Raw genomic sequence first — 27,992 nt, 5'->3', positions numbered from 1 at the left:
AACTGACATTTTCATGTCAATTATGATACAGTTTGGACCTTACCAAGTTTCTAAATGTACATGTTGTAAAAAAAAAAAAAAAAAAAGGCATACCACAGAAATAGATGTGGGTAGTGGCAAATCGCTATGTTAGAACACTGAGCCTGATTCCATTTCAGCCAGATACTTTATATTCTGCTCAAATTCAGTCTGTCTCAGATATTTACTTAGAATAACATTAAATTAACACCAGGTTGGGGGTGAAGGGTTTAGCCTTACTGACCCATACAATAACTGGTCTTGAGAACACGAGGAACACTGTTGATTCTGTACCCCTTATACTCACTGAAAGAAACCAACATTTCCAGGGAAGTCAAGACCAATTTGTCTTGCCCGATGCTTAGAACAAGGAATTACAAAAGGACAGTTTAGAATATACTCCACCTTCCTGGGTCATGTGTTGCTGTCATCAAAGGAAAAATTCTTTTTTTCCTCTTTTGGAGGAGAGGGGGTGAACAGGTGGTGGTTGTTTACCTGAATACAGAATAGACTAGTATGAATAAAATAGAATGAAAAGATGGTTGAGAAAATACATAAATAGAAAAGTCTGAGCTGGAAGTTTCTGGTCCCTTTCTTTCCGGTCAGCTTGTACTTTGGTCCTAATGTATATGACAATGTCCCAAAATGCTTAGCCTACATTCATCAGGATTATGTGCATGTTGCATCTAGAGCACTTAGAGCAAAATTTTTCTTCAAAGAATTTTACCTTTAGGTTGAAAAGAAATATGTTCCTTGTAACACGGTATAGAAAAATATTCCACAAATGGGACTTCCCTGGTGGTACAGTGGTTAAGAATCCACCTGCCAATGCAGGGGACACGGGTTCAAGCCCTGGTCCAGGAAGATCCCACATGCTGCGGAGCAACTAAGGTCGTGCACCACAACTACTGAGCCTGCGTTCTAGAGCCCAGGAGCCACAACTACTGAGCCCAGGTGCCACAACTACTGAAGCCCATGCGCCTAGAGCCCGTGCTCCACAACAAGAGAAGCCACCGCAGTGAGAAGTCCGCGCATCACAAGGAAGAGTAGCCCCCGCTCGCCACAACTAGAGAAAGCCTGCGCACAGCAACAAAGACCCAATGCAGCCAAAAATAAATACATAAAATAAATTTATTTAAAAAAAAATTCCACAAAATAAATCTGATCATCAGTGGAATAAAAGTTCTGTGCTGCCTATTGTATGCCAAGGGCTATTCTAAGTACTGTAAACAAAGGTAAACAAACACAACCTTTGGACCAGAAACCAGGTTCTTCAAACGACACTTGAAAACCTGAGATCCTTTAGGTATCCCATAAAATTTGTTTCTTTAACCCAAATTTCACAAAAAGGCAAAAATAATCATATTCAATCTGAGTAATTTAACCATGAGAAAAGTGCCCAACGCAGAGAAGGTTGTACCTAAATATTTGTTTAGTGAATAAAAGACACAAGAGATGAACTGCTACAGCTGGCCACGACTAGAGCAAGAACAATTATCAGAAATATACAGGTTGAAGAATTTCTCTAGTCAGAAAAAAAAAAAAAAAAAAAAAAGCTAGATATTTTTAAATGTCTGAACGTTTGTTTCACGGGGTTAGAAGGCAACATAAGGAGAAGTGGTTCAGTGCCCTGGATAGCTCCAGGGAGGCACAGTTTCTCAAGTCCCAGATCTACTTAGTTGCTGGTGTCTTCCAGCTGCAATTTCCCTGTTAAAGGGCTCTGTCACTTTTAAGCCAGATTCATGCCCCATAAAAACAGAGTAGACTCCTCAACCCCATCCTCACCCCGAAACACATGGAACAAATACGCACACAGAGAAGTCTAGCCTGTTCGTTAAAAAGAGAGTATCTTCTGTCCTGATCAGGGAATAAACCTGTCACTTTAGAAAACTGATCCAGGAAGTCTTCCCTCTTGCTGTGTGACAGCTGATCCTGAGAGGGCTCACCGCCCAGATCTAGAGTAAGGGTTTGCCCACGGGATCGATAAAGTAGCTATCTTCTAGTTGAAATAAAACGTATTACCAAACCATAATTCAGTGTTATAAACTCAAATCAATAAATCTCTTTCTGAAGAAGACTCTACCGGAAGCATAGTACCTTTCCATAACATTCACATAAGTGAAGCAACTTACACATGAGCTATGACTACAAAGTCGTGGTAATGATTATAAAGTAACAAGAACTGTAAAGTAAAATGACACCATTTCATATCTCAAAACTATACAGAGCTAAAGTAAAATACTGACAAAAGAGCCTCATCTTTACTATTCTACTTATTTTGCTTACCTACCGAGTTCCTAAATCTTTGCTTGTTACTATACCGTAGCAGTCGTCTTACGGTTGGACATTTATTTGCATAGTTTCTCCCATACTAGATTGCAAATTTCTTGATAGGAGGGATCATGTATCATTCACCATGGCCAATGGTATCCTGGACACAGTAAATGTTCAATAACTGTTTATTGAATTAAACTGAGTTGAAGTAACTCATCTCTGGTTTATGAAACTTCTGTTTTCATAGCGATACGAGTGGGAGCTATCCCGGGACACAATCATGTCACCGTAGAGAAAAAGGAAGAGTTGTTGGTTCTTATAGTAAACGTAACAAAGAGATTTGGGGCATCTGGAAATATTTACCCCATAAAGAATCCTATGAGAGAGAGTAATACAAACCATACCTTCCTTTCTGCTGAGAAATCACAGAAGATTCTATTTATGTTGTATTTTTAAATCCCCAAAGACTGTATTATGAGGGAGAGAAATATAAAAACAATTGAACCCTTGAGGAAAACACAGGTCAAAAGAGATTCCTTTTAAAGAAAGAAAAAGGAGGCAGGGAAGAAAAACAAAGGGGGAGAGGAGGAGGGAGGGAGGGAAGGAGAAAGGACGAAAAGAAAGATGACGCTGTTAAAAGTGATGCTGGAGAGTAATGAAAGTTACGTCTTGACAGATGGTGAGAAGGTTAGGAAAAGCAGCATCACCCAAAAACTGTACAAGTAGAAAATAAGCTTATTCTTGTTGGTCCATGGATTATATTACACGGAATAGAGGAATGGTGGGTATGTATGTTTGTTCGTTTGTTTGAAGATTACTTGTTGGGCAAATGCTTCCAGGAAATGCTTTGGGAGAGTTCACTTAGATATCTTGCAACAGACGCTCAACTTCAATAATCTCAAAAACTGCCCAAGTTTTCCAAGGCAAATCCACATTGTATGCTCAGTCTCACCAAATTCATATACGCTGTCCATTTTTATTCTTACGTAAAATTTATCTTACATGAAATTATCAAGTGTTTTAAAATAGTTATTAAGAGTTTGGAGCACTCATGTTAGAAAATTAAGTGTTACCAAGTGAGGCTCCTTTTTTTTTTTTTTTTTTGAGGCCCCTTTTTAATTCAGGACGTTTTCCATTTTACTGGGAATCAATTCTGTCTGGTGTTTCTAATCCAGCATGTTAAAAAATCATCCTACAAGGCCTCTGATCTTGTTTAAACGCTAAAATTTCACAATACAGATCCAAATTTCCATAAAAGTGACTCTGCTAGTGAATCCATTTCATTGTCCCCTCCATCTGCAAAGAATAGATTTTTCTTTTCTACCTCAAGAACACCTAATCCTTACATTTTAAGAAACAGTACTTGAGTGCTTTTACTGCCAAAAGTCTCATTGTAATATAGCTGGAACATTCCCCTGTGAGTACTAGTTAGTGCTATTGCTTGTTCACACATGCTTTTTAAATTTCAAGTATGATTAGTTATAGGCAAGTCACTGAATATTTAAATTTGGTACAGATAGGTTTTCAAACTACCTGTGAACAGAAGCCTGTAAATTAGAGGGAGTGTGGGAATATGAGATCTGAGCAGAGCTGTTTAAAATCTGGCTGTTGTACATTATGCTCCCTTCCTTACCTGTAACACCTGCTTTCTGCAGAACCAGAAGTCTGTGTCTCCTGTGGCTTAGGTTTTAGACCGGGGTGAGCGTTGTAACAGCCTCACCATAATGTTTGGCATGTTCCAGACTCCCCTGTGGTTGAGAATATGCATAAGTTGAGATGGAGCAGGGAACAGCAGAATCTTCAAAGCCGAGAGAGAAGTCCAGAGACCACAGGGAGACCTCAATGCCCATTACAGGCTTAAAGAAAATAAAAATAAAACTCTAGAATAGTATTGACTTGCTAAAACCCAAAATGAACATAAGTATTAAATTTTTACTAAACTGTAAATCAAACCTTAACAAAAACCTAAGTCATCAGTTTAAAAGGAAACCAAACTGTTGTAATTCTAAACCCAGAGGCAGTAGTGCGGTGTGAGATAAAATGCGTGAGACCAAAAATTGGCAAGTTCTGGATTCTTTTTCCTATTCTGTTTCTTCTGAAATGTACCACCGAGCATATCACTTAACCCTCCTAGACCCTGGATTTCCATTTTTTCATCTGTAAAACAAAGAATCTGGACTAGAAAACAACTAAACTTGCTTCCAGAAATAAACAGGCATTTCATTCCATTTGAACTCAAATCTGACTTGCACTTGAACAGTTCTAAAAAGAGAGAACACTTTGTGTCTTTTATAAATGTGTTATAAGTTTCCGAAGTTAAACTCTAGTTCCTTATGAGGGTAATATGCGTTTTTCTTTCAAAACAATTCCAGATGATAGGAATGAGGACAAAGACCTGAAGAAGTGAAAATATATATATATATGAATCTATGTGTGGGTATATGTATCTCCAGTTCCAGAGTATATTCTCATTTTCTTCCAAAATCCTGCAAAGTTATAGAAAGTAGAGCATAAGGGCCAACATAGCAGCTCCTGGCTTGAGGTATGTCTACTTCACCACTCCTCTGAGTAAACCAAGGAGTCAGAACATGTCAGCAGCAAGAGAAAGCTTCCTGCAACGTCATATGAGAAAAGGCCCATATCAGAGTCTAAAACCAGGCTGCCAAGAATTGCACTTAAGTTGTCGGAACCACAAAGGACAAGGTATCTGCCGCTCCTCTCCTACTGTATTCCATGGTCTTATAATGAGGGACAAAACTACAGCCAGCCTGTACTCAGAGCTGTGGTCCTGCCCTGGCAGCTTGAAATCCTAGTCAGACAGGCCACATGATGCTAATGGAGAAGTCTAAAACATTTAGCAGCGTCAGAAATGAAAAACAGCTCAAGAAAACCCAATGAGGATCCAAGCACTGAGAATGACGTATTTCCTAATGACCAAATCCAAGTTTGGTCCACTGAGACATAGGCCGTCTCTTAGAGTGAAATACCTTAGACAACATTAATTAATATTGGGAGTGATGGTTGTTAAAAAGCAAGGCAGAAGAAATATTCAAAGTTTAATCTCAAAGAACATGTGTAAAGCATGGCTTTGAGAGGAGGTGGCAAACATATAGGTGACTTCCCCGTTCTGTTTATATAGCAAACAGTCCTTCCTCATCAATAACATTAGTCTTTTCTATAGTACCTGGCTCTCAGTTCCACAGTCTTTCTCAACAGCCAGGCCTTACTAAATCAACCTGAATTGGCATGAGAAAGAAAACCTATTTACCCCTTTTCCTATAGGAGAAAAGAGCCCTGTGTGTGGAGAACTGTGAAGCCTTGTTAGTCCTTTGGGCTTCACCATTAACCAGTTAGACAAGTCACTTTGTAATTCAAGGCCTCTCCACCCTTAAGAATAAAATTTCGAGTAGGGGTGGACTATCTCTAAGTTTCCTTTGTGTGTTCAAGCCTCATATATTTATAATCTTAAGCGACGGGGAGTATCTATGACGACTGAAAAAAGCATGACTATCCCATAACTCAAAGAAATAAAGTTACTCATTGAAGTTAACAATTATCGTTATTTTTTTTCCTCCTGAAGAGCTGCAGATACTAATTATAAGATTCTTTGTCCAACAGTGGTTATTTAAGCCAGGAAATATATTCTAATCCAACTCCTTCACAGATGAGGAATTAGATTTTCAGAAAGGTTAACTGATTTGCATAATGTCATGCCAGTAAATCTGAATACCCAGATTATGATTATCAACACCAAGGTTATTAGCACAATTATTAGTTCTTGTGGAGTTTACAGAGTGGTTTCCAAACTGCAAACCCAAATCTATTGACAAGCCAGTACCTTTCCTCCATCATGGTCTCGTTTGTGGTGATTTCTTTGTACCTGAATACATTTAAGGTGCTTACATTCTTTCGATTCCTTCTGATTCCTTTTGATTCCTTATTCATTGAGCACATTGTACTCATCCATTCATACCTGCAATTTGCCAGTTTCCCCATTTAGCATCTCTGAAATATTTACTAGTGGGGAGTATACTTCTTTACCGCATCATAACTATGCTAAATAAGACCTTATCTAACACAAGCCCTGGGGACCCAAAGGGCAGCCATTTACTGCTACCTTTTTGTCTATTGTCTTTTACCTGCATGTAATTGCTGTTTATGCTTCCTTGAGAGGAAATTATTTAACTCCCTAAAAAATCATCATGATATGCCATAAAATGATCTTAATACGTCACTGTGTCTGTTGTCTAAGCTTGAATCCAATTTTCAAGTGCTTTATGTTGATTTGATAAGCAAAAGAGGCATTTCAGGTTGTACATGAAATAAATGAACATAAATTCACCAAGTGACCATATTCCTGTGGGAGCAAAAGGAGGCATGGTATTTAGCATAAATGAGTGTAAGTGGTGAGTTAGATAAGTAGTCAGGAGACCCGAATTCCATCCTCAACTTTCACACTAAAGGTACAAACTTGCACAACTTTCCTCACTTCCTTGAGCCCCAACTAAAAGTGAGGGAGTTCAACTCGCTTTTCTAAGATTAGATTCATATCTATCATTTTATGACTACCATGGGCAGCCCCGAACACCCCTCCTCTGCATGTATGGCAGCTCTTCTGGGCAGTTATCTAATACTTCACGTGGCAGCGTACACCAGCCACTGTGCTGTGCTTCGCCACGATGGCCCACCGCCAGACCGGCAGGCACAGCCTCCGGCCCTATGACTAACCCCAAGCATCCCAGGGCAGCAGTCAGTAGCAGCCTGCTTCAACAACACCTAAGAAAACAAAACTTCTCATCTTCACCTTCAGTCTTTACTACACGGGACAAATTTAAGACCTTAATGGCTACTTTTTCCTCCAGTGTAAAGTGCCAGGCCAGCTGGCTCTAAAATACTTCATAAAGCATGCAAAAAGCCCCAGTTCCATAGGCATGTATCACTGCACTAAGAAGGGACCTTGGAGAGTTTTAATATTAAAAACTGAGACCCACAGAATGGAAATGTTAGGACTAGAACCAAGCATTCTTGATTCCAAACCGGTGTGCTCCCAAGGGGAATTTATCAAAGTACAGAGAGAATTCACAACTTCTTACTTCAGTGGATTTTAGTGGGTGTTTCTGTAACACATCATGCAATCTAGTGTTTTCTTAACATTCATGGTGAAAATGTTAGAAATCTCCACATCTTGATTGTTATAGTGAAGCAGTACAGTAATGAGACAAAGCATTTGTTCTCGAGCTAAAATCACGTCTCCTTCACTTATATTTGGCCAAGTTAACTTCTCTGCACTTCTTTTCGCCGTCTGAAAAATGGCATTAAAAATGCTTTCAAATTATTTTTGAAAGTTAAAGACAGATAGCTAATGTAGCATTAGTAGTGCTGTGCCTTCACACATTCTTTAATGGCGTCAAAAGACATATGTTGTCTGACGGTCACAACAAATCTTACAAATTAAAGTCTCTCTTCAATGTGGCCTGATATCCCAGTTGGCCCTTGGGCTAACATCCTAAGATGCACTAGTGATCTTGAGGACATTTCCTGCAAAGGTCCTGGACTGATACTGTTCTTTGTTTCCAGGACTCTTAGAACCAAGCTGCATGGAAATATGACTGGGGATTTGAGAAGATATTTTGTTTTTTAAACACAAGTTTAAATAAACTTAAGTAATGGAAATAAAAGAAAGTTCTTATTATTTTTTTTTTAATCTCAAGATGGTACAGGAGAGGCTTCAAATGTACCACTTCCTGGTAATGTAGAAATAATTTCTGAGAACATTAATCTCAACACAGCAATTTAAACCAACACACGTGTGCATTCATTATAAAAACAAATATCAGCTGCAAGACGTATTATTCAATTTAGGATCAGACAACTAGTCCTTAATACCTTACCTGTCTAGTAGAAATCACTACAATGCAACTTATTTTTACTGTGTATAATGTCACTCTAATTTACCTGGAAAGGATTAAATTGTGTTCAGCATTTTCTTTTTAAGAAGCATGAACTTGTTAAATTTAAAAGTTTTTTAGTTAAAATGTTTATAACATAGAATCCTAAAATAGTTTTCTCCTGATAGTCTGCCTTCCTCTATATGTACAAGCAGTCATATGTGATGATCTGACTGGACCTGTTTTAGAAACAAAAGGCAACTTTGCCCAAGAAGCTACTTTGCAAGAACCTGAGATGTGGTGGAAGAAGGAAAATCACTGGACTGACTGAAGCAGAGGAGTGATGATTAGGCAACAATGAAAATAGAACAGTAAACTGAGGGCCATGAATCCTGGCACAGCAAACAGGAGTAAATGAAAGTTTTCAGGAAAATAGTTATGTGGGATGCATATGCAGTCAACTAACCTTTGACAATGGTGCCCAAAACACAAAATGGGGAAAGGATAGTCTATTCAATAACTGGTGTTAGGAAAATTGATACCCACATGCGAAAGAATATCATAGACAAAACTTAACTTGAAATGGATTAAGGACTTAAATGTAAGACCTGAAACCATAAATCTTCTAGAAGAAAACATAGGTGGTAAGCTATTTAACATAGGTCTTTGCAATATCTTTCTGGATTTGACACCAAAAGCACAGGCAATAAAAGCAAAAATAAACAAGTAGAACTACATCAAACTAAAAAGTTTCTGCACAGCAAAGGAAACAACCAACAAAATGAAAAGGCAACCTATAGAATGTGAGAAAACATTTGCAAACTACCTATCAGATAAGGGATTAATATCCAAAGCATGCAAAGAACTCATATGCCTCAATAGCAAAATTAAAAAAAAATCCAATTAAAAAGTGGGCAGAGGACCTGAATAGAGAGTTCCCCAAAGAAGACATACAAATGACCAACGGATATATGAAAAGGTGCTCAACATCACTAATCATCAGGGAAATGCAAATCAAAACCACAATGAGATATGACCTCACTACCTATTATAATGGTTATTATGAAAAAAGACAAGAGATAACAAATCTTGGTGAGGATATGAATAAAGGGAACCCTTGTACACTGTTGGTGAGAATGTGAACTGGTGCAGTCACTATGGAAAACAGTATGGCGGTTACTCAAAAAGTTAAACATAGAACTACCGAATGATCTGGCAATCCCACTTCTGGATACATATCCAAAGGAAATGAAATCAGTATCCCAAAGAGATATCTGCATTCCCATGTTCATTGCAGCATTATGACAATAGCCAAGATAAGGAAACCTGTGTCCATCAATGAATGAAGAAAGAATATGTGGTATATATATTCAATGGAATATTATTTAGCTACAAAAAAGAAGGAAATCCTGTCATTTGTGACAACATGAATGAACTCGGAGGGCACTATGTTAAATGGAAAAAGTCAGACTGGGAAAGACAAATGCTACATGGTATCACTTACATGTGCAATCTTAAAAAAAAAAAAAATTGAACTAATAGAAACAGAATAGAAGGGTCCTTGCCAGGGTCTGGGAGATGAGGGAAACAGGAAAACGTTGGTCAAACGTACAAACTTTCAGTTTTAAGAAGAATATGAATAAGTTCTGAGGATCCAATGGACAACATGGTTACAGTAGTTAATAATACTGTCTTGTATACTTGAAATTTGCTGAAATAGACTTTAAGCATTCTCACCACCAAAAAAAACAAAAACAAAAACAAGGCTATGGGGGTAGAGGGGAACTATGTGAGGTGATGAAAATGTTAATTAACTTCATCAGGACCAGTATTTCCCAATGTCTAGGTGTATCAAATCAGTTTGTACACTTTAAATATATACAATTTTATTTGTCAATTATACCTCAAGAAAGCTGGGAAAATAAGAACTAAATAAATATTTAGTAAATGAAAAAAAGTTATGAGGTAGGTGTTTAGGAAATATTAATTAGGAAACACTGTACAGACAGGACTAGAGCAGACAGGTACTGCAAACAAGGAAGTAATCTCTCTCTTCTTCTATGGCAATAAACTAAGAGTACCCAAGCCTGACAGCAATTCATCAGCAATGTCCCAAAATTCAGTTTCCCAAGAGAAAGAACAAACGAATAGGAGAGAAGAGATGCTACGTATATCCTCAGCCCATACCTTTATCTGTTTTCAGTCTACAAACCAGTTTCTTACAGTCCCCTGGGAATAGGAACATGAACCTGCAGGAGGATAATGGCTGCTTTAACATCTCTCTCTAAGCTCATCAACGATGTGCTAATAGTTCATACATTTAACCCAGACACTCATAACTCATTTTCAGTGGTGCAATTGTCTAATAAATTGTTTGAAACTTTAAAATATCTTCAGTGTTCCATAAAAATGGAAGCCTTTTCACAATAATTGAAACCAGTAATGCAAAACAAATGTATTTCCTTGATAAATTTAGTTTTAAGTAAGCTTTAATTTATATGCTAAATATTTTAATTTAGTTCAAGTTTTGGCAGAGACATGTTTATTTTAATTGTTGGCCTTCAAAACTCTAGCTTAGGAACAAGCATCTGCTTCTTTTCAATTTTCTGCATAAACTGGGTAAATTTCTTCAAGTTGCAAATGAGGGGTGAACATACACTGTATTGCTTCTGGAAAGGTTACAAACTTGCAGCACTTTTTGTGAATCCTTTATGAGAGATCTTACAGCATTACCCTTAAATCTTAACTAGGGTTCTTATATGTACTTATATTTAAGCTGTTTTCAAAGAACATAATACATTAGCATCTAGACCTTGTGCCCAAATAGCCCTCTTTGGAGCACCTGTCGAATACTCTAATAAATTTTGAACTCCTCTCATTGCTTTATAGAGATTCACAAAACACATGGATCCTTTCTCTAAGATGAAAAACCTCCCAGAGGAAAAGCACAAACACAGCCTCAGCCCACCTATACTGGAGACCCTGTAAACAATCTGACAAATAATAACATATAGTGCGTATTTCTCCAGCTATAGCCTTTGGAGGAAATCAATAAAACTTTCAGAAAATTAAAGTTAGAGCTCTTGAAACACTGTAGGAGGTAACATTCATCCTTTGCAAATACCTTAAGAAAACTGACTTCTGAGAGAATCCAATCCCTATTATAAAATACTCTTCCTTCACCAGTAATGGCAACACTGGTAAAGGCACTGCTAAGCATGTTTGCACCCATCTAAACCAAGCAGGCATAGAATCTAGGTAACAACGCCCACTGGCTATTAATATGATTGAAACTATCTGTGAATTGGGACTCAGTTGATATTAAGATGTAAAACCCCTGAAAATCTACAAGAGCATTTTCTTCTGGGGTGTTTTATTTCATCGGTTTCTTTTTCAGTCTACCTTTTAAGGTATTACCCAATCGCCATGTTATGTATGGTGTCTAGCCATGGTACTGATGTTCATGATCCCATGAAGTGGCATCTTTGCTTTACAAAGTATCAGGGTTATAACAGAGAGAGTGGTGAAGGACTAAGAAACATACTTTAATAGAGCCAGTTAACTTGTTGGACACCAACATCCAGTCAGGAGCCTCAAGTAACATCTCTGCCCAAAAGTTTCAATTGCTAAATATCAAGGGAATAATACCAAGGCCCAATCACAGAGTAGCAAATACCAGAGGCCTGGGAAAATCCCAAGAGAATAGCTTCAATGGCAGCGATTCTCAAATGTTCAAGGTACACAAGAATCACCTGGTGAATGTGTAAAAACAGTTTCTGAGGCCGATTCTCTGAGATTTTAATTCAGCAGGTCAGGCGAGGTCCATGAATTTATAGTTCTAACACGGCTGGCGGAACCAGAGCTGCTGCTCTGAGGAACACACTTTGAGAACCACTGCCCCACCACTATTAAATCAGAGTCGGCAGTCTTGGAAAATGCAAGGTGATTTGCATGTTCATTCAAGTTTGAGAATCACTGCTTTAGGAAATGAGGCAACAGGTTTGTTTGGTTTTTTCCCTCCTCCTGTGATATCAGGATAGGGAGATGGTGAAAAGAGATGTTTTCAAAAGAAAGCAAGTGCTTAAATCACATTCTTTGTCATGAAACAAACCTATCTGGTCACCTTGCTCACCTTCCTCAATGAAGCATCACTCACTCCTTCCTTTATCCACCTCTCCATCCTCACTGTACCTTACCTAGGGCTCACGAGGAGACAGAGGTCCCATATGAACTTCAGATCTGCATGTTATAGATTTCCCGGGAAAATCTAGAATTCATATAATTTTTTTTCTAGTCAATAAAAATTACACTGGCATTAAACAAAGAATCAAGTTTGAATTACATACGTTTAGAAAACTTTTCATGTAAATAACTTCACAAGAAATTCACAGAAAAATATGTTTTTAGACTGATTGGCAACAGGGCCACGACAAGAGCAAGAAATGTCAACAGAGTGGCCTCCTGTGGTCACCCATGTCTCAGAGATGGAGGAAGGAAAGATAGCCTCTTGACTGATTTGCACTGTATGTAATTTTACATTACATGTAATTACGTGGACTAAACCAAGTGTAACACAGAAGACTAAACATGCTATCATTCCACGTCATGAGCCTCTACAAAGAGGAAAAAACAGAAGATGTGAAAAAAAACACTTTTTTTCTACTTTAATTTTGTACCTATATGAGATGATGAATGGTCACTAAACTTACTATGATAATCATTTCATGATGTATGTAAGTCAAAGCACTACGCTATATACCTTAAACTTTTACAGTGCTGTATGTCAATTATATCTCAGTAAAACCGGAAGGAAAAAAAAAAGTGGAAGATGTGAATATATCAAGCCTTGGCAATGGGAAAGGCCTAAGTCCACGTGACTAATTACACCTCCTTCTTGCTGATTCATGCTATTGTAGATTCAGCAGCTCCAGCAGCAAAACAGCTTATCTGTTAATAAGCTACAGAAAGAAGAGCCCCCAGTCCCATCACGCACTGCAGAAATGTGATTTGAACTGGTAAACATCTCCCAATCCACCACAATAACCCCTTGCCTCGCTTACCTGAAACTTTCACACATATCACATCTCCCCAATTATTTCCATAATCAGTGGATTGCTGATCTAAAACCTGACACATACATGAGTAGATTCCAGGTCTGTTAAGTACCAGGAGCAAAGGAGGACACAGAAAAACACCGCATTTAGTCTCATTTTCTCTGAGAAATTCAGTGCACTGCAAGACAGCACTGGACTGAGAACACGGAACCAAGGTTCTAACACCAGTTTTTCTACCAGATACCTTGAAGCAAGTCACTTGGCCTCTTTCATTTCATTTCTTTCGAAATTAGACTACATTATCATTCAGATACTTCCATATCTAAGAGTTTGTGATTATGCTGAGTACCCATGCTATTAGAAAGCCAAAGAAACAGCTACTCAGAAGCACATGGAAAATAACCATCTTGGATGAGACTTAAGAGCTGCAGTGGCACTAGCTCCACACAAGGCATCTTAATCCCAGGTCAGAACTCGGTACTGCAGGCTGCCCAGAAACTGGGGCATATAATAAGGTTTATTCATATGAGCATCCTTCCTAACTTATTCAACCAGAAGTCTTTCATGAATACCACCCAGATGCTGAAATTAGGATCGCCATCCTTAGGTATCAGGGATTAGAGTATGATCCAAAGAGTTCAAGTTGCCTCCAAAATGTCTGCAACTGCATGGAAGTTGAAGGCCTCACTCACCTCATTCCCACCACATCCTGCAAATCCTTTTCTTAGAAGGAAATCAGAAACTCCCTTTTTTGAAGACAGACGGGTAATTCATGTACAACCATCTATGAGACTGCCTGCATGGGGCCTCCTTGTTTGAAGACTACAGAGATTTTAAATTAAAAGAACCATCTATGTCAACTCTGTCTAGATGATGTGTTCAAAGGGAAGACTCAAAGCAGCAAACTAGAGGGAACTTTTCCTTTACTTATTTCTAAAAAGCCAAATAAACCCTCTAGGAATGGTTATCTGTCATTTCCTTTCTCAGCACCCACTGTTCCTTCTTCTGGCTGCAGTCACAATTTTTATTTGCAAATCATGACTACCGCCCTCAGTGGACCCATGTCTTCTGTCCCAGGGTTCCTTTTCCTCTAAGAATTTTATGATCTGCATGAATCACTTTGCATAGATAACTAAAATTGATCATTAAAATCTGAAATTAAAAAAAAAAAAAAAGAGCATGCAACACCCTGTTCTTATTTTGCTTCAAGGATACTCCTACTGAGCTCATGGAGTTGCAAGCTGCAAAAACTTGAAGGATCCTCCTCTCAGGTTGAAAGACTAGGACATGAAGTACCCAAGTATGCCACACAGAGTTCAAGAAAAGGAATACAGCCAGATCTTCCATCTAAGTATCAGGAAGAAATCGGAGGTAGGGAAAAGAATTGGGGTAGCTCAGCAGTAGCCTTTTTCTTAACGTCAGAACCCTGATTTTGATTCCAAAACGAGACTATAAAACAACATTTCCCAGACATTCTCGCGTGGAGGTGTAATCATGTGACTGTGTCTGGGCCAATGACCTGCAAGAACAAGTGTTATGCTGGCTTCCAAAAGGCTCTGGAAAAAGTCCAACTTAATGAAATGAAAATGTCTGATTAGACCTTGACTTGTCCTGACAATTCTGGTCACAGGGAAAGCAGTCTTATTGACTCATCATGTCATTTCGGTCAACTATTAATGCAAGGAGTATCATGAGGAAGAAAGAACTGCTTGTAAATGTACAAAATAAGCAACAAATACCCCTGTCAACAGTATTAAATTATTTATCAATCACACACTACAGGTTATATCACAGTAGTTACAATGATGGAGGCCACTGGGTCCTCACCAACACAAAGACTGGTTCTTCCACTTTTAGGACAGTTATTTAGAGCAGGGGTCCCCAACCCCCCAGGAACCTGGCCGCACAGCAAGAGGTGAGTGGCAGGGAGCGAGCGAAGCTTCATCTGCCGCTTCCTATCACTCACATTACCACCTGAACCATACCCCCAACCCCCCGTCTGTGGTAAAACTGTCTTCCACGAAACTGGTCCCTGGTGCCAAAAAGTTAGGGACCGCTGATCTAGAGGACTACAGGGCACTCAGCGTTTATCAGGAGTCTGTGCTTTCATAGAATCTACTCTTCAGTAAGTCTACAAATCTTTTCTCCTTGGCCCTAAAAGCCAAAATCAGGGTTGTACTTTATTATAATCAAGGTGTTTAGGAATTTCTGGTGAAAATAAAAGTTTACACTCATATTAAAAGTGAATAAATGTTTCTGAATCTACCTTTCATCTTTGGTTAATATGTTTCTTGCTAAACAAGCCAAATTCATAAAGGAAAAGACAGGTTACCTCATAACACTTTCTTTTCAACTAAAGCAGTAAAGACCCACACTAACACTGCATTTTTTTACTTCCAAATTCTAGACATCAGGCTTCTCACAGAAACTTTCACTTCAGCCAGTGGAATACCTTGCAGGAGGCAGGCACTCAAGAAATATTTGTTCAGGTGACTTGAACATAGTAACACATTAGGTGAACATTATAGGAAGTTAGCCTAAGGGCTCTTCACTGAGAAGAAAACAGCTTTTTACGATGTTCTTTATTGCCAAGTGAAAGGATATACATATATAGCCTTGTTCGCTCAAAATGTACCCTCTCCACATCACTGACATCCTGTAAATGGCCATAAATCACAACTGGTCCTTGTCATGAGAAAAACTGTATGTCAACTTGAGTTTGTCTGCCTTAAAAGACAGGTGCAAGGATAAAATCAAACATATTTAAGTGCTTGGGAAAGAAACACTGCTCTACAGAAGCAAGGGACTATTAGGGGCAGGAATTATAAACATATACACCGTTTATAGCAATAGACTCCAGACAGGAAATCAGGATGAGACTGGTCTATCCTGGCATTCATTTCATAGAGTTTAGTTTTGTCTGATGAATATTTAAACCCAAAGCGCTGCAGTGGTAGTGCCAATATCTGTCATATTTTCAGTTGCATCTCCTTTCTGGACTAGGAGCGCCCCTAACTATTCATAAGCCTTAAAATCCTAATTATTGGGTAGACCAGCGGCAGACTGGAGTGACACGAAATTAAGGTTGACTTTTAAGAAAATAGGCACATGTCTTGTACTGCTCTATTAGATACACTTTGGCATTTTGCAGAGCCCAAATGAATTACAGAAGAGACACAGGTACTGTTAATACATCACATGCCTTCTAAAAATTCTGGAAGATGTGGGGAGTCCCACATCATTTCTTTGGGACTAGAGACGTTGCCAAGGACTAAAACTGATGATGCCTAGAAGGAGAACCCTCCAAAACTAACTCCTCTGCTTTGCTGACCCAAAGGAAGCCAAAGGAAAGAGACTCTCTCGCTCCAAGTAACTCCCTAACTAACAATGTTTAGAAAAAACAAGTATTTTCAGGATGGTTCAGAGTTGGAGGATAGAAGGCAGAGAGTAGAAACTGCCTTGGATTTGATTATGGGGTCACTAGAAAGGATCAGAAATGTTCATTTTTAGTTATTACTGAAGTTTTTATAAAATCCCAGGACATTCATTAGAACTTTACTAATTAAGACACGTAACCCACACACAACTAGACTACAAATACTTATAATACATGTTTTTGGTTTTTGTTTTTTGAGAAAGAAATCTCAACTACCAAAGGTTCACCAGCTGCAGGATTTCAAAGGCAGTAATAGGAGCGATGGTCTCCAATGACTCAATTTGGAAAGAAAAATCTCTCACACAACCCACCCATTAGACAAGATGACATATACATCTACTTCAGGACACCTTACGTTTTGGATGAATAGCCTTGAATTTACTTCACAGCCAATAGCTTGCCAGAGAAAACTTAGAGTTGGATCCTACTACTTAATACACTAAATCCACAGCTCAAAGTCCATCTCACTGGATAACTGAATATAACTAGCGATGGGAATTAAAACTGAGGATGCTAGCAGCCCTGATTTCACTGTTATTATTTGTACTGTGTGAAATGATTTTCATATTGGCAAGTATGGGATCTCTGAAACTGTGCACTCTTCCTATCTACCATGGTACATATGATTATTTGCCCATGCACGCTCTGAGGGGCAATGTGGTACAATGAAAGGAGCCCTGAGCTTGAGTCAAAACCAGTTCTAGTGCCAGCTCTGCCACTATCCGGCTGAAGACCTTGGACCACACTTTAGGTCTAAGTTTACTCATTAATTTATTTAATAACCTTGATTTGATCACAGACCTAAAAGAACACAACATTGCTCAGCTGTAAAAGGGGGGAAACTAGACCTAGTTTATAGAACTGGTGTTAGATTTAAATGAGATAATGGGTGTACTTTGCATCCAAGACACACTGGTGCTAGTCTTCTTCTACCGCAACTATCAGGCACTGTGTTCAGTCTAAAACACCATTGCAGGGAGCACACTGGAAGCCCTCATCACGTTTGTCATCACTGGGTAAAGCCTCTTGCCTCTTAGTCAGTAAAATCCATGAAGGTCAGGATTTTCTTCTTTCTAATACACAGACACATCCTCTGAACCTGCATGTGCCTCAGCACCTAGTAAGCACTTAATTAATAATTGTTGAATGAATAAATTCTCTTTTATTCCTTAAAATAACTCTGGATCAACTAATATTTTTACCATTTTACAGTGAGGAGGCTGAATAATGAGATAAACTGTCTATAAAATCAGGTGATAAGTCCCTTCCAATTCCACAATGTTATCTATAGTTTTTATATTTTCCAGTAGTTCATCATTATATCATTCTTCCTAAATAATTGCTGCTTACTCACATTTATTGGTTATTGCTTAAATAATAGCAAGAGTCTCAAACTATAAAATCTACTCCTATCTTTAAGGAAAATAAAATATTTGAACTATAAAAAAAATCATTTGTTTCTAAGAAAACTTTATTCTCACATCTACACACAAACTATCTAATGAGGTTATTCTTAAGAAACTCTTCCAAGTAATTTTCCCAACCTAAACTTCCATATACTTTTCCCCAAATAAGAAGCGAAATAAACAATCAGTCAAGAGTGGTATTAAAACCATGGGGGCAATCCTGTCCCTAAAACATTTCTTCACCAAAATTTGGATTCTTTCACTTTAAGAGCAGCAAGATCATCTTTTTTACTATCTTTCAGAAGATAACTGTAGCTTCCCTAGTCTGGGGCCCTAAATGAGAAAGACCTGGGTTAGATGCAGCCAATGTCACAGGGTCTCGTGGCTCTGAATCAGTATTTTCACACACTCCCAATCATAAATGCCCCAGAGACCTCCTATCCCCAAAACTGACACTGCTGTATCTCAAGTTCAGCTTTACAGAATGATAGCCTCCGCCAAGGCCTTCCTTAAAAAACGTATTCCCAAATTTGCCATCTCACCTCATGCTTCCTTCTCCAAAAGCAGCCTACTCTTTACCACTTGTAAGTCTTCTCCTCTAAAGGGCTGAATGTCTATTGGGGCACTCAGCAGATATTACACTCTACTCCATCAAAAGGATCTCATAAATTTGTTTTAATTTAGTAATTAACATTCCTCTAGACTCGCAGAAGTGTTGAGGGCAAAGTCATAACGCTTTTAATGGCAAAATCAAAATGTAAGCCCAGGTCAGACTTCACATCTAATGCTGTTGCTGGTAGACCCAGTGATTTTGAGACGGAGCAAGATGATTTTATCATTAAGGCATCACCACTGCTGTGCAGGGAATTTCTCTTTCATTACACCTCAGCTCCCTCCCACCTCAAAACGCTGCGTAGAGTTCTAACGTACTCTGAAACCACAGTAACTTATGACAGAGCAGCCATCATGACAACCTGTAAGTCATCAAGATACATATCAACCACTGGCTATGTTATTAATACTTGAAGTATCAAATTTGCTAAGGAAGCAAAAAGGAGCTTCATTCTTCCTCAAGGGGAATCAGAAACCAGTATGTTCAAGAGAGGATTTCCATAGGAAAACCGCCCCTGCCTCAGCCAGCATCTACCATAAACCTGTTTATGGGCAAACACAGCATCAGAAAAACATGCTGTGAGTCTTAGAAACAGCATATGCCTCATTTCATAGGGGCTGCCATGGTGCCACGCATTGTTTTTTGTTTTTTGGGTTTTTTTACTGCATTTCAGAGAAATAACCGTAAAATGAAGGTCTATAAGAAGCATATAACACAATAAACAACAGCAGCAACTTCTGCACCCTTTTTGTGAATGGTTTCCCTATGCTTTAATTGAAAATGTAAATTTTAATATGCTTTGTGTTTTCTCTCAAAATAGTTTGGGACCAATTCTATTCTAAGACTTCTGTATTTACCATCTCCATCCAAGGTCTAAAGATTACAGAATTTACAAATGAAGGACACCCCCTACACACACACACACACACACACACACAAGTCAGTAATAGAGGAGCTATGAAAACAAAATTCCTGAATGACAGAAAGAAACACAGAGGACAGTGGCTTGAAACAGCAATGGTGGTCACCACAAGCTTTCTCCTAGAGTTCAGCTCAGGTCTTTCTGAAAGCCTGGACCACAAATTCACAAAAACAAGAAGCAGTCACACAGTTCACATAACTTTCCTGAGCTTAAATATGTAATAGATCTGGGTAACTGTCCAACCTAGGTTGTATCTTCAGGGAATCTCAAACTCTCATATAAAAAACCAAGGTTTCTGGCTCAAGAAAAGGCTTAACGTTAGAGATGAGCATTGTTAAATCACTGGTTCCTATTCACATTTCAACCCTTGAAATAACGTTTCACTACTTGTCTCAGTCACCAGCGACTCTAGCCTGTCTTGAGAAAGCTCACACGCCTCCCTGGACTCAGCCATCTCCTTCTCACTGACAGGTCAGGTCCAATACAACCAAAGCTTAATTCACTTTAAAAGATATGTGAACTATTATTCAAGGACAGTAGCTGTCTGTTCACAGAAGCTTCATCCACATCAAGGCAGCTGAATTTGTGAGCTTGATTTTTGTATTCTTCTTTCATTCTGTCAAAATTCAAGTTTACAGATATTTCTACTTTCAGTCTATTCTTTAATAAATGTCCCGCTCAGTGTAAGACAGGACTCAGAGTTTCAATGACATAACTGTATATTTTCCCAAGAAAACTGTTTCTGTACCTTTCCATAAATGTTTTAACTTTTTCACCTAGAATATCAAATCCTTGAAGAAAATGTCTGTCTTCTATAGTTTAGCAAGATACATGCTCAACACAATTTCCTAATCACCTTTCGTACCAATTTTAACCATGAAGAACACTGAAAATTCTACTGTAAATTATCAAATATATGGAAGCAAATATATAAATGAAATTCTTCTGTAATTTAGTACAAAGACTAGAGATACAAATATAGGATAATTTCTCAAATGAGTTTCAACTACTTAATTTGCTACTTTAAAGCATATTCACAAACAATAGAAATAATCAATCTGAAGAACTGGATTCATCTCTATACACAAGGGACATTTTTATACAGTTTCTCGAAGAATTAGCCACACAAGCACAATAGGTACCATAAAGATTAAAAGAAAGTAACTGCATTAAAAATACTTCAGTTTATTAAAAGGAACGGTTCCTATTTTATATGTATACACATATATTTTTATAGAAAAGAGCACATCTATTTTTATTCTAATTTCCATGACTCATTCACCGATGAGACAGATAACAGTTGATCCTATTTTTCACCTTTTACTTTATTCTACCTGGAGAAATAAAATTCATCACTGTCCTATGTTATTTTCCCTCCCCTTTGGACATTTATCCACTAAATAAACATCTACTACCCACTGCTGTTAAGCAGTGTGCTGGGTCTTGGGGCTCCATCCCAGTCTCCTCCGCTGGTTTCCCCTATTTGCCCCAATTTCTAAGCGCTGAAGTGTCCCAGGACTCAGCCCTGTCTCATCCTCAGGTCAGTCTACACATGCTCACTTGGTGGTCTCAGCTAGTCTCCTGGTCGAATTAGCATCTATCCTATGCTGACCACCCCCATACTTATATATACTGCAGACCTCTTTCCTGGGCTCCAGTTTCACATATGGACTCACCAACTCATCCTCTGCCAATAGATGTTTTACAGATCTCGAACGTTTAACAGGCCCAACTAACTCCAGATCTTCTCCACCAAACCTCCTTTCAAAGGATGAAGTTGATGACAACTTCGTCCTTCTAGTTAGTTAGGCTGAAATCCTTGAAATCATCCTGACACCTCTTTCTGTCATACCCCACACGCAAGCGATCAACAAACCTCTCCTGGAAGGCTGGCCAAGGAGACACTTTGACGTAAGCTTCTGCCCAATCCTGACGCCTCTGCCTCCCTCCCACTATGTTGTTCCCAAGGGCACATGCTTACAAGTATTCTACACACTAAACCCTGTCTCAGTCTACTTCCCAAATGATCCAAATGCTTCAAGTCTTCACTACAAACATCCATTACAATATTGTGCATAGAATAGCTTATCCCTACTAGAAATAAAACAAAGGATGATTTTAGCTGATCTATGTGTAGAATCATAGAGTTATAGATTCAGAGATTAAGGATATTTCCTGTCTTCTTTACAAGGACACTGAATGCCTCATGCTGCCTTACTACTCTTTTTGTTTATCCTTCACGCGGCAATGAAAGGCTTTAAATAAATCTTATCCATTCAAGTCCAACTGGTATTTTTTCTTTCCCTTCCCTGAGGAACATCTTTTTTCTATACTATCACTTCTCTATTACTTCAGTTATTCACTGCATTTAGTTGTTTATCTTATTTTTGTCACAAATATTCCTTTATAACAAGGAGGTGCTAAAAACCTCATTTCACAAGTAGGTATGAAAAAGGAATATCTTGAACACCTTTCCTAAAAAGAAATCTAAAGGTAGGTAATTTAGTACATAAGCCTTTAGGAAAGCATTAGAAGAAAGTAAGACAAAGTCAAATATTAACAATTTACTGAACATAAATTCTCATTACACAAAAAAGTATCTCTTCATATAACTTCAAAATATTAATAGGGCAGCACAGCAAAATATCAAGCGTCAGATGCAGCTAGACTCCAAAATGTTATATTTTTATTTTAGAAGTATGTTTTTTATTATTGCTGAAACGAGAATTTTAGAAAAAAAACTACCATCAGTTTCTTAACATATAATTCATTTGTAAAAGTCAACCAAAACAATCTGAATTCAATCATCAGCTCAGGAAGCAGATTCCATGACATTTTCTTCCCCTAAATGCTAAATGACACAGGCAGCGATAAAATATGCAGAGAAAGAACCATGTCACAGAAGATGTGACAATTTTGATAAATGATGATAAATTGTGATGTAGAATAGCAGTTTGTAAGCTGCTGTTTTCAAAAACATGTATTTTAATGATGATTTTTGCCAAATATCATTTTAGAGAGATATTTTGTAATAAAACCATTGACAAACAAGATTGGTACCTTATTATAAATTAGAACAGAGATGTATTTAAGTTTTCAGCAAACTTGTAATTTTGCTTTGAATGAGAATGCATTTTAGATCCAGTCAGTTCCTTACAATGTTAAACACACTCATCATCTGACCCAGAAATCCCACTCCGAGGTATAAAACAGAAATTAAAACATACTTTCACACAAACACTTGTACATGAATGTTCATACATGCAACATTATTCATAAAAGACAAGAAGTGCAAACAACCCAAATGTCCATCAAGTGACATATAATATCAATAGAACAGAATATTATTCAGCAATAAGAAGGAATAAAGTACTGATACATGCTACAATATGGATGAAACTTGAAGATATTATATTAAGGAAGCCAGTCACAAGAGGCTACATATCATTATGTTTATATGAAATATAAATTCTATTTATATGAAATGCCCAGAATAGGCAAACCCATAGAAATAAGACGTAGATAAGTGGTTGCCTAGGGTTGAGAGTGTAGAGGGAATGGAGAATAATTGCTAATGGATATAGGGTTGCTTTCTGGGGTAATGAAATGCTCTAGAATTGTGCACGGTGATGGCTGCACAACTCTCTGGCTATACACAGCCTCTGAATTGTACACTTTAAGTGGGTGAACTGTATGTGAACTACATCTCAAAAAAGCTATTTAAAATGCCAGTTAAAAAGGCCAGTCATGGGCTTTCCTGGTGGCGCAGTGGTATAGAATCCACTTGCCAATGCAGGGGACACGGGTTCGAGCCCTGGTCCAGGAAGATCTCACATGCTGCGGAGCAACTAAGCCCACGAGCCACAACTACTGAGCCCACGTGCCACAACTACTGAAGCCCGCGCGCCTAGAGCCCACGCACCGCAATGAAGAGTAGTCCCCGCTCGCCGCAACTAGAGAAAGCCCACACACAGCAACAAACACCCAACGCAGCCAAAAATAAATAAATAAATAAATTTACTTTTTAACAAAAGGGCCAGTCATGTTGTAGCTGTTTATAACTTGTATAGACTTTTCAAAGTCTAAATCCCTAATTATCAAAATGTTTCTTACTGTCCACAAATCTCATTTCATTTCCTTACATAAAACCATCTGCCTATTCCACTATAAATACTACAAGTAGTGAAAGGAAGAAAGTGCTTCTAAAATTAAATCATGTTTTCAAAACAGATTTCTCCTTAATATATTTAACTTTAATGATTCGCATGTGAATTATCCACACTTTCCATTAGCTATGGTTAAATTTTGAATCTCAGATAAGTATCCCCCAATACAAAAGCACATTAACAGGCCATTCCTCTCCCAACACAAGCTGTGTGGACTAAATTTTTAACGTATTAGCTTGAATTTTAAAAAGCAAAATTAAGGAGGCAGATCTGTAAGAAAAGCAAGCATATGAAGTCTCAGAATTTTAGAATGGAAAATATTTTCAAGATTGATCCTTTTCAGGACTACTGAAACTTTAATATCTAGGAACTAACCCCAGGAATTTTGTGATCCTCTCACACCACCTTACTTTTTAAATTTTTATTGGAGTATAATTGATTTACAATGTTGTGTTACTTTCTGCTATACATACCATACTATTTTGCCTTATTATTTTATTTACATTAAGTTGATTCCTTTCCTTTCCTTTCTTTTTTTTTTTTTTAACTTAACAATGTATGACACAACATCAGTGAACTTATGGGTTTGGTAAGCTATCTGTACTAGTCTAACAAACATTACAAGAAATAAAATTTTAAATGGTGATGTGTCTATCACTTAAAAACATCTTGCACATGATCAGTACTACATATACCACACTTTGGGAAACACTGATCTAGTTTTAGCTTCTAATTTTATGGGTGAGAGAGTTGAACTTCCTGGTGACTCTCAAAAGTCTGTGCACATCAGAATCTCCTGGAGGGTTTGTGTTAAAATAGAGAGTGCTGGGCTCTTCCCCAAGAGGGTAGGTCTGGGGTAAGGTCTGAGAATTTACGTTTCTAACAAATATCCAAGTGGTACTAATGCTGCTGGCCCAGGGACCGCCCTTCAAAAACCACTGACCAAAACCTACTAACCCCAAATTAGAGTCAGACCAGAATTTAAACTAGAACCCAATCTTCTCTTAGATGCTCTTATAATTATATGCTCTATCAAACATGTTTAATGTTGCTGAATTTTATTCACCTTTCACTTAATTTTACTCTTTTCAATAAAGGTGATTATTAAATACTAAAGATCAGGTTTATACATTTTTAAGACTTAAGAGCTGTTATAAAATAGTGATTAATAAAAATTTAAGGAAAAGAACATTACAATCACCTTTGAGGACCCTGAATCCCTTTTCTTGGTCACATACCCTCCGTTAGTCCTTTGAGATAAACATTATCTTCAAGTTTGTGTCTTATCATTCACTTGCTTTTCTTTTCTTTTTTTTTTAAATTTTTTATTTATTATTTATTTATTATTTTTATTTTTGGCTGTGTTGGGTCCTCGTTTCTGTGCGAGGGCTTTCTCCAGTTGCGGCAAGTGGGGGCCACTCCTCATCGCGGCGCGCGGGCCTCTCACCATCGCGGCCTCTCCTGCTGCGGAGCAGAGGCTCCAGACGCTCAGGCTCAGCAGTTGTGGCTCACGGGCCCAGCCGCTCCGCGGCATGTGGGACCCTCCCAGACCAGAGCCCGAACCCGCGTCCCCCGCATTGGCAGGCGGACTCCCAACCACTGTGCCACCAGGGAAGCCCTCACTTGCTTTTCCTGTTAATTTTCTCATAGCTGTATCTCTAAATAATATATTGTTTAGGTTGTATGTTCTGAGCTTTATACTATATCTTTTTATACTAATTGCTTTTTTATTCAATATGATGTTTTTGAGATGTAGCCCTCGGTTTTTATCAGTAATTCATTGCTTTCATGGCAGGACAGTATTTCATCTGCAAGAAAACAGCTCTAAAATTGTTGACTTCCTTTTTCATTTTGAAAAAATCAGAGGTAAAAAAGAAGTTGCAAAAATAGTACAGCGAAGTCCTATGCATGCTTCATCCAGTTTCCTCCAATGGTTACATCTTACCTAACTACACTACAGCATCAAAACCAGCAAACTGGTTTTCGGACGATGCTTGTGTATAGTTTCATGCCATTTTATTATATATGCAACTCTCAATTTTTAAGATCATCCTTTTTATTTTATTTTTTTCCTCGCGGGCCGCCCAGGCCGCGAGACCAAGGGCAGCGGGTGCCGGGCAGGCGCGCCGCCCCCGCCCCGCCTCAGGCCGCCCGCGCTCGGGCCGCAGCCCGGCGACGCGAGGCCGGTCCCACCCCGCCCCCACCCCCGCCGCGGGCCCGGGGGTCGCTCACCTTCCGCGTTGCCCCAGACCACCATGCCCGGGCACGGCCGCCTCCTCCAGCCTCACTGGCCCCGCCGCCGCCACACGGTGCCCTCGCCTGGGGCGGGGAGGAGGGCCGGGGAAGGAGTCGCACCGCCGCGCCGCGGTCCACGCTCGCCCCACGCTCACGGCGGCCGCCCTGAGCGCGCCCAGTGGCTGCCCAGTCCCTCCCCCTCCGACGGACGCGCGCGCCGCGGCTCCGCCCCGCCCCTCCCCCTGCGGCGGCCGGCGCGTTCCCAGGCTCCTCCCCGCCCTTCCCCACCCGCGGCGGTCTCGGCCCCGGCTCGCATTCCGCCCCGCGCTGTGCAAGCGCCCGCCTCGCGCCTAGCCTCGGGCAACCCCGAACCAAGGGCGCGGCGCCCCTCCCAGGCCCGCCCGCGGGGGTCAGCCCCTCCACTGCAAGTGACCGTTTCGCTCGCGGGGGCGGAGAGGAGCGCGGCGCCGGCCCGCCTTCCGCATCGCGCCGCCCGCCCTGCACCCCGAGACCTGCGCGCCTCCCGCTGGGGTTGATGCGCTGTCCCCGTCTCTGCGAGTCCCCGCCCCGCGCTGCACTCCCCAGTCCGAGAGGACGCTAGTTCAGGGACTGACCATGCTTAATCAACATCATTCCATTGATATTAATGAATATCTGAGTTACTTCCTTTGTTCCCCCCGCCAATTAAAGACAATGCTCCTACCTATTAGAAAAATGAAAATCCAAACAGTGACAGCCCCAAATACTTGCAAGAATGTGAAGTAATAGGAAAGCTCATTCATTGCTGGTGGGAATGCAAAATAGTACAGCCATTCTGGAAGAGAGTTTGGCAGTGTCTTACAAATCTAAACATACTCCTACTATACGATCCAGCAATCGGACTCCTTGGTATTTACACAAAGGAGTTGAAGAATTATGTCCACATAAAAAACCTGGACACAGATGTTTCATAGCAGCTTTATTCATAATTGCCAAAATTTGGAAGCCACCAAGATGCCCTTCGGTAGATGAATGGGTAAACAAACTGGTGCATCCAGATAATGGAATATTATTCAGCACTAAAAAGAAATAAGCCATCAACCCATGAAAAGATATGCAAGAACTTTAAATGCTTATTACTAAGTGAAAGAAGCCAATCTGAAAGGCTACATACTCTTTGATTCCAACTAAGTGATACCATAATTTAGGTGGATAATGTCATTAGTCAACACCCATAGAACATACAACACCAAGCGTGAATCCTAATGTAAACTATGGACTTTGGGTGCTAATGAAATGTAAATGTAGATTCATCAATTGTAACAAATACACTTCTTTGGTGAGTAGTTGATCATGGTGGAGGCTATACATCTGTGGGAACAGGGGGTACATGGGAAATCCCTGTACCTATCACTCAATTTTGTTGTGAACATAAAACTGCTCTAAAAAAATAAAGTCTACAAACTTTAAGCTATAAGATGAATAAGTTCTGAGGTTCTAATGTATAGCATGGTGACTAGTTGATAACACTGCAATGTATAACTATAATTTGCTAAGAGAACTTAAAGGTTGACCCCAAAACATATACATATATATTTATATAGTCCTCTTTACCATAAATGTACGGCTGTGCTCCTGGCTTCTCTAATCTCTTCCAATCATCTATTTTTATTTCTGCTCAGTACCATGCTGTCTTAATTGGTAGAGTTTTATAATAGCGAGTCTTAATATCTAGTAGGTCAAAAATCCCCAGTTCACTCTTCCATTTGCTGTTAAGAATCAGCTCGCATGTTCTATGTGGGGGAGGGAGGTGAAGGAAATTCATTTTAGTTTCATAAAATCTCTAAGACAATTTGGGGAGAATCACATCTTCTGTAGATTGAAATTTTCTATTGAAATAAGATTCATTTCTCCATTCCTTTAGTTTTTCTTAAGTGTCTTTGTTCTATAATTTTCTCCATATAGTTGTTGCCTATTTTTGCTAGAGTTATTCCTAGGTAC

The 27,992-nt window shown here is 39.1% G+C and overlaps 1 long non-coding RNA gene across 16 annotated transcripts in view; it reads right to left on the bottom strand.

Annotated features, from left to right (window-relative positions):
- LOC309621325 overlaps positions 1–26,230 on the bottom strand; it is a 51,732-nt gene extending 25,502 nt beyond the window's left edge. For 12 of the 16 annotated variants that reach the window (XR_014239917.1, XR_014239918.1, XR_014239921.1 and 9 more), the window contains exon 1: positions 26,010–26,230. This is a non-coding gene — a long non-coding RNA (uncharacterized lncRNA). Of the gene's footprint in view, positions 1–423; positions 514–26,009 lie in introns of all 16 variants that reach the window. The other 4 variants (XR_014239919.1, XR_014239920.1, XR_014239931.1 and 1 more) reach the window with 2 other exon arrangements.
- Positions 26,231–27,992: the final 1,762 nt, after the last annotated feature.

This window comes from Balaenoptera borealis, assembly GCF_965194805.1.
Source record: "Balaenoptera borealis genome assembly, contig: HAP1_SCAFFOLD_283, whole genome shotgun sequence".
Lineage (NCBI taxonomy): Eukaryota > Metazoa > Chordata > Mammalia > Artiodactyla > Balaenopteridae > Balaenoptera > Balaenoptera borealis.
This window is presented reverse-complemented; position numbering and strand designations above follow the sequence as displayed.